This window comes from Euphorbia lathyris, chromosome 4 (assembly GCF_963576675.1).
Source record: "Euphorbia lathyris chromosome 4, ddEupLath1.1, whole genome shotgun sequence".
NCBI classification, from domain to species: domain Eukaryota; kingdom Viridiplantae; phylum Streptophyta; class Magnoliopsida; order Malpighiales; family Euphorbiaceae; genus Euphorbia; species Euphorbia lathyris.
In genome coordinates this window covers 71048677-71056258 of record NC_088913.1, presented here as the reverse complement: position 1 = coordinate 71056258, position 7582 = coordinate 71048677, and the positions used below count along the sequence as shown (strand labels likewise).

The window sequence follows — 7582 nt, the reverse complement described above, 5'->3', positions numbered from 1 at the left end:
GTTTTAAGTGCGAGGAGGTTTGATAGGGGTCAAAAAACCCTATCTTTGGGTACGGTTTTAGGACGGTTTTTAGGGTTATTTGGCTAATAAGCGAGCAATTCTCGCATTTAAATGCTTTTGTGTGAGTTAATTAGGAATTGAGAACATTCTATTTACTTTTCGTCATTTAGGCTCGTTTTGTAATCAATTTAGGCAAATACGGCCGAAATAGCATGCGAATTAGAATTCCGTTATCTTTTGAAGCTAATTGGTCCGTCAAAAGTCGCACCAAACGAAGCGTTTGCTCAAAATAAGCGATTGACGGATCAATTTGGCTTTTGGACTAATGTTTTCCGGAGTTTTTATGCGTGTGCAGGTGTGAAGTCGGACGAAAAAGGTCGCAGAACTCATCGAGCTTGGATCGAGAGCGCCTCAGGCGAAAACGCTCGGCAAGCAGGGCCCCACGGGCCATTTCTGCTCGCCGAGCAGGCCACCAGGCGCCTGCTCGGCGAGCAGGGGGCTGCTCGGTGCGAGCAACCCTGCTCGGCGAGCAGCCTTTCCTGCTCGGCGAGCAGCCTTTCCTGCTCGGCGAGCAGCCCTGCGGGAATTGGTCAAAAAGACAAATTCCGCCCCCACGAAGCCACGCTCGGCCCCACGTCTTTCTACACCAACTAGGACATGAAAATAGGTCAAAACGAGGCCTGAGACGCGTCTATAAATAGGAATTCTCAATTGTAAATTAGATATCTTTCATTTTTGTAAATTGTTTTAGCTTTCCCCTTGTAATTCCTCTCCATCTCCTTCATCTTCCTCAACCTCCATTGAAGCTCCTTCAAAGCTTTTCCTCGAGGAATCATCAAGGTTCGTCCTTAAGATCAAGTCGCCAGCTGCAGAGTAAACAGGTTCCCTGAAAGGAATTTTAGTATCTCCTTTTATCTTTCCATGTTTGTACTCTTTGATACAGTTGCCGAACTTGTCTTATTGTATCTTGTGACAATCATCTCGCCTTTAATAATAATTTAGCTCTTATTTTGTTCTATGATTATTTATCTTATCTTTGTCTTACGCTTTATTCAATTGGTTTAACTCATTCAAAAGCCCCAAAATCTAGTAGGCACATATTGCGAGCTGAATCTGACCTAGTCAGAGCCTAGGAGATTGACGACCTCTTAGTTGATTAAGCGCCAATTTACTGAGCCTTAGACCTAGTTTCGGCCTTAGGGAATCACGCGCTAGGAATCTCAGGAGGGTAAGTAGGGTTAATCGCCTTGAATACAAGTGACTCAGATTAGGTTTTTATTCAATAGCCTGGATAATCTATCTTTATTATTATCGATCATTCCATGTTCCTTCGGATAGTTTCATTAATGAAAGATCAATTAGGGGTAGAGTAACTTAGTTAGGCTTAGAATAACTTAGCTAGAATTAGATAATTTAGTTAGAATTAGATAACTTAGCTAGGATTAGTGCAAATTCAACCTAGGAGTAGATTAATTAAACAAACCAAACTCAAAACCCCCCTAAGCCTAGATAACATCCGAGATCGAGTAGCTCGGTACTTGCAGAAATAAATCCTGTGGACGATAACCTGGACTTAACCAGAAATTTATTACTTGATAATGACGGGGTACACTTATCCCTTAGTGAGGTTTCACCGAAACCGCATCAACGGGTTCTTCTCTATTTTTTAATCTCTCCTCATGGGCTTGTAACGAACCCAAGAGTTGATCTACAGACATAGTCTCCAGATCCTTTGATTCTTCAATCGCAGTCACCACGTAATCAAATTTCTGAGTCAAAGAACGAAGGATTTTTTCTATCACAAGAACATCCTCCATTTTTTCTCCATATCTCTTCAACTGATTGACAATTACCAAAGTTCTATTAAAGAACTCATCAATTTTCTCTGACTCTTTCATCTTGAGTTTCTCATACTCACTTCTCAATGTTTGCAAACGCACCTTCACTACTTTATCTTTCCCCTTAAAGGAATTTCGAGAATCTCCCATGCCTCATTCGCTGTTGTTGCAGTCGAAATTTTCACGAACATATTCTCATCCAGACACATGTGGATTAGAGAGAGTGCTTGTTGGTCTTTCTTCCTTTTCACTTTTTGAGCATTCGTCAATTCCTCCTTATTCTCTGGCTGATCATATCCAGTTTCTACCATTTCCCATACATCTTGGGAACCCAACAAAGCCTTCATTCTAATGCACCAATTATCATAGTTTTCCTTTGATAATTGTGGATATTTATATGGGATCATTCCATTCATCATCGTAGATAATTTTTGCTGGCTCTGATACCAATTTGTTGGATCAAATAAATAAACTTTCAAAGGTAACAGAGGAAGAGTATAATTGCTGAAAGAAAATTCTCTTATCTTACTACTTGTATTGATAGGTATTTATAGATTAGGGTAAATTTCATCAATGGTGTACAACATTTACCCTGTTTCACACTTTGGTGTACAACCTTTATTTTGTCTCACTAATATGTACAACCTTATAGGTGACCTCCCACTATGGTGTATGACCGGTTAAAATGACCGGTCAACGCCAATCAACGCGCCACATCATCCTTTTTTTCATCTCTTTCATTTAAAAACACGGGACCCTTAGAATTGAAAGGACTAAAATACCCTATTATTTTTCCCTCCTAATTAACTAAAGATACAATTTCACATAAATAATTTTTAAATACCACAAATATTTAAATTACTTTAATGTCCCTTAACATTTCTTTTCAGCATCATTATCTCTCCTCATTCTTATCTCCATTTTCTTTCTTTACTTCGACCTCCTGCTTTCTCTCTCCTCTGTTTTTTTTTTCATTTATTCATCTCTCTATGTTTTAATTGATGAACAAACCCATATAAAATTGAATTTTAAAAACTCAAATCCACAAAATAAAAACCCATATAAAATGGAATCCAAAAAATTTAATTGGATTCATGAATAGAAAAAATTCAAAAGAATCCATGGATCTAACAAATTAATACAACTAAATCCATATTGTCAAAATCCCAGTGAAAATTCCAAATAATAAAACAGCACGACGACAGTTCACAATCTTGACCAGCTTCTACGAGAAGATCTACAACTCCAAAACAGTGCTCTTTTCAACGGTAAGAGTCATCTAATTTCATTGATTTACCCAGGTTGGCTTCATGAAAGAGAGGCACATGGATTTTGCCCAGATCTATTCCCATTCATTCTTCGGCTATGAAAAAGAGTTTAGACAGAAAATGATTTACAGTCCAGCAACATAAAGTTAGATTATGAGGTTCGACATTGATGATTCAACGAAAAATAGTAAGAGTTACCCGTTTTGGCTAAGATTGCAATTTTCCAACAAAATCTGTTATGCAGTGCCTCCGCGAGATGGAGAAGTTTCAGAACTGATTTCGTGAGGAGGAGAAGCAACGGATATCGTTCAATGGCGGATGGAGAAGCGGTGGATATTGTTCATCGACACATAGAGAAGCGTCGTATATGGCGGAGGAGAGGAAGCGATAGGAAATAAGGGAGGAGATGGGAGTTCGAATAAATAAAAGGATATACAGATAGGATAGCTTTGTTGGTATGGTTTCATCTGGTTTTGATTCACATGATGAGTTGAAGATGGAGCAAGATTTATATATTTTTCTTTCAAAGTACACACAGAATATGAAAAGGTCGAAGATAGAAAATTCTGGGTGAGAAGAGGCAGGAAAGAAAGTATTTTAATAATTTAAGGAGTTAAAGTCAATTAAGGGTATTTTTACTAGGATGGGTCCCATTTTTTTTTAATAGGAGAGATGAAAAATTGATGATGTGGCGCGTTGACCGGTCATTTTAACCGGCCATACACCATAGTGGGAGGTCACCTATAGGTCGTATATATTAGTGAGACAAAATGAAGGTTGTACACCAAAGTGTGAAACGAGGTAAAAGTTGTACACCATTGATGAAATTTACCCTTATAGATTACAAACATGACTCTTAGTAAACCACATTAACTCTCTATAAATACAGATACAGACACAAATACAGAAATGACTCTTGGATACTCTATAAATACAGATACAGAAATGACTCTTAGATAATACACTGAATCACATTAAAGACTCTATTAATTATAAGTTTATTATTTCTACAAAATAAACCCGAAAATAAAAAATAAAAATCAAATAAGTCATTTTCTCCCTTTCTCTTTAATTTCTTATTTCTCTTTCTTCTCTTTCATCTTTGTTAATTTTTCTCACTTATCAAAAACTATTATTTTGAGCCTTATTATATAAACGACCAACTCTTAAACCACATAGTCTATGTTGCAAAATGATCCAAATCACAAGGTTTATTTTTTTACTTTTTCCTTTTTCTATTCAATTAATATTAATTCATTAATGAATTTTATTATTATTACAAAATATGTTAATTGATTAAAAGTAAAGAAAATTAAATATTATATAATGTATGAGACTTATTGAATAGTGTGATTATAACTAACTATTAGAGATGATTTTTGTTGGGGTTGTTCTATGGAGAGAGTTGTTAGAAATTGGTGAGTTGGAGTGTTGTTCTTATGTGCACACATATATTATTTAATTCATTTAAAAAATGATAAAAGTTTTTAAAAATATTAAATGTAAAAAAATGTATGATTGAAAAACAAAATAGTGTGATTTTTTTTTTGAAAGGAAATTTCATTAATGATGTAATAACCGACAAAAGTTTAATACAGAAGAAGAAATAAAATTCGGAATAGCCTTGAAAAAAGTAGGCCTAGCATGTTGTGAAGACGCTCTTACAAAAGCATGAGCTAAGCTATTAGCCTGCCTCTTGATAAAACGGACCGAGAATCCGCTGTTTGATGAGAGAAGTGTTCGGCATTGAACGATGAGGTCGCCGAATTCCGAGAGATCTATCTTGAAAGAGTTGATTGCTTGAACCGTAAGTAAGGAGTATGTTTCGAATGTAATATCTGTGAGGCCCAAGCTGCTTGCCCAGCAAATTGCCTGAGATAATGCCCAAGCTTCTCCTTCCCTTGCGACCATCAGCCCGTCTGTAGTGTCTGTTTTAGCTATTATTAGGGTCCCCGATGAATCTCTGATTACAGCAGCACATCCCGAGCAGCCTAGTAGTGTGAAGGTGCTGAAATCCGAGCAGCATGACAATTTTCCAGCTTCAGGTCTATGCCAGGATTTATCGCACAGATTTGGCGGTAGTTGGATCGAGCTCGTCTTTCTTCTTGCCTGCGCTATCTTCCAATCATCAGTATACCGTACTCCGTTGTCAATTAGTTGATCGACAGATGTGTGTTTTTGGCTCCAGAGTAATTCATTCCTTGCCTTTCACCAACACCACAAGAGCATCATGAATCGTTCCGATTTAGCATTATCAGCAGACCTGCAAAAACCAAAAAACAGCTCGTTGAAGTTTGCTGCCGAATCTGCAGCAATTGCAATTTCTTCGTGAATTCCGGCCGCCAACCACAATGATTGTACGTTTTGACAGAGCCAAAACAAGTGCCAAATGTCTTCAATATCCAGTGAACAAAACACACATCCATCGTCAATATTAACTCCTCTGTGAAAAAGATCCTACAAAGTGTTTTCTAAGGTAGGGGTGATCAAAGACAATGTAGGTGGAAACCATACTTCTCAAGGAACCTCGGGGTCTAAATAACGACATGGTTTTTCTAGCACTAAGAAACATTAGATTCTGCCCATAAAAGAGGCGGTCATCTTGCAAAAGGCTGCTAATTCAGCATACCGAGTAAATTTTGGTAAGTCACATATTCCTCAATATTTTAAAAACACTAATCAATTTAATTCCTTATTTTTCTACTTATTAAATCTATATGGTAAAAAGTTAAATCAATTGTCGTATATAGATATATTGCGTGTCAAAAATTACGTCATGTGGCAAAATAGGTTAATGTCACTTATGGAAATATTTCAATAGAAAATGTTACCAAATGATATGATAAAATTTTGGATACTACAAATGCCAAATATTATTATAATTTTTAAATTAATCCTTAATCTATATTTAAAAAATCAATTGGATACCACAAATGCCAAATATGAGTGTAATTTTTAAATTAACCCCCAGTCTATATTGAAAAAATCAATTGAACCTCTTTTTAATTTAAAATATTAATTATTAGAACCTTTTAAAATCTAAATAATTTTTAGAGCTTTTTACATTAATATCACAATTCAAAATTGCAATTAAATCATATAGGGATATATATATAAAAAAAAAACTCTTGACATGGATCCAACACAAAGGGCTTTGGATACGAGTGGTAAGTTTTACCACTAAGGCAATTATTAACTTTGATATAATTGGTTTTCTACCATTTATCTATATATAAACACCTAATAAAATAATTGGGTCCCCTTACAGCCATCGCACCCCTGGCCTAGGGCCGACCCTGTCCTTTGGATTATGCAAATAGGTCGAGTCGTGTTAATAGGCAGAGTTATGTTAAGTTTTGGGTTTAGCAAAATTAGTGTAATGTTGTGTTAATAGGCCGAGTTGTGTTAAGTTTAGGGTTTAGCAGAATTAGTGTCGTGTTAGTAGGTCGGGTCGTGTTAAGTTTAGGGTTTAGCAAAATTAGTGTCATGTTCGTGTTCAAGTTTCTGACACTAAAATAATTTCATGACATGTTCATGTCTAATTTTTTGGATATTGCTATATACCGCACCCAAATTCATTATCACCGCACCCATTGGACCATTTTGCCCTTGGCATAATTTTTTTGTCAAAATTGGGAAAAATTTTTTTGAAAGAAAATTCAAAATTGAGCCTAAACGGATGCGGCATACCATTCCCACCATGGTGGGAACGGATGCGGCATCCATTCATGCCATGGTGGGAATGGTATGCCGCATCCGTTCCCACCATGGCTGGAACAGATGCGGTATGCCATTCCTGGTGGCAGGAATGGATGCCGCATCCGTTCCCACCATGATGGGAATGGTATGCCGCATCCGTTTAGGCTAAATTTTGAAATATGCAAAATCGTAAAAAATTTAGTGACAAAAAAATACTAAATCATTCAATTTTTGTGACGAAAAAATGCAAAATTGTCATGAAAAATATGTATTATTTTCATGAGTTTTTTTTGATAAAAAGATGTAAATCTTAATGTTTCTGACTCGTAATCATCCATTTTCAGGGTTCGGATTGTCACACATCAATTATTTTCATAATTTCAATTATGGTTGTTCGGGTTTATGATTTTGAAGAGAGAATTTTAAGTTTTTGATCAAAATTATGAGAATGGCAAAAAAGTCCAAAAGTGGCAGTGAAAAGGAATTTGATGGCGGAATTTAGGAGCTCTCTGTGGAAACCATCACTCCGATTGTCTGGCCGATGCCCAATTCTATTCCTACTTTCCCCAAATACAGTTTTCTGATTTGAACAAAGTAGGTTGCAATCAGCCTTTCTTTTTCTGCACTGTTGCTCAACCAGAAAACAGATGAGAATAATTGTTTTATCGTACAATCAACATATGCAAATCAAAATTAAACAAAAAAAAGTTGAAGATATGGATTCATATCAAGTGTAAAAATTGGAATACGTAAATCGAGAAAGAAGGGAAACAAACA

The 7582-nt window shown here is 36.2% G+C and overlaps 1 long non-coding RNA gene across 1 annotated transcript; it reads right to left on the bottom strand.

The window, feature by feature from the left end:
- Positions 1 to 2900: 2900 nt before the first annotated feature.
- Positions 2901 to 3823, bottom strand: LOC136226986 (uncharacterized). Its single transcript, XR_010687939.1, has 2 exons — positions 3305 to 3823; positions 2901 to 3201 (listed from the first exon to the last, which is right to left on the bottom strand). It is a non-coding gene; the product is annotated as an uncharacterized lncRNA (long non-coding RNA).
- Between the last annotated feature and the right edge of the window lie 3759 nt (positions 3824 to 7582).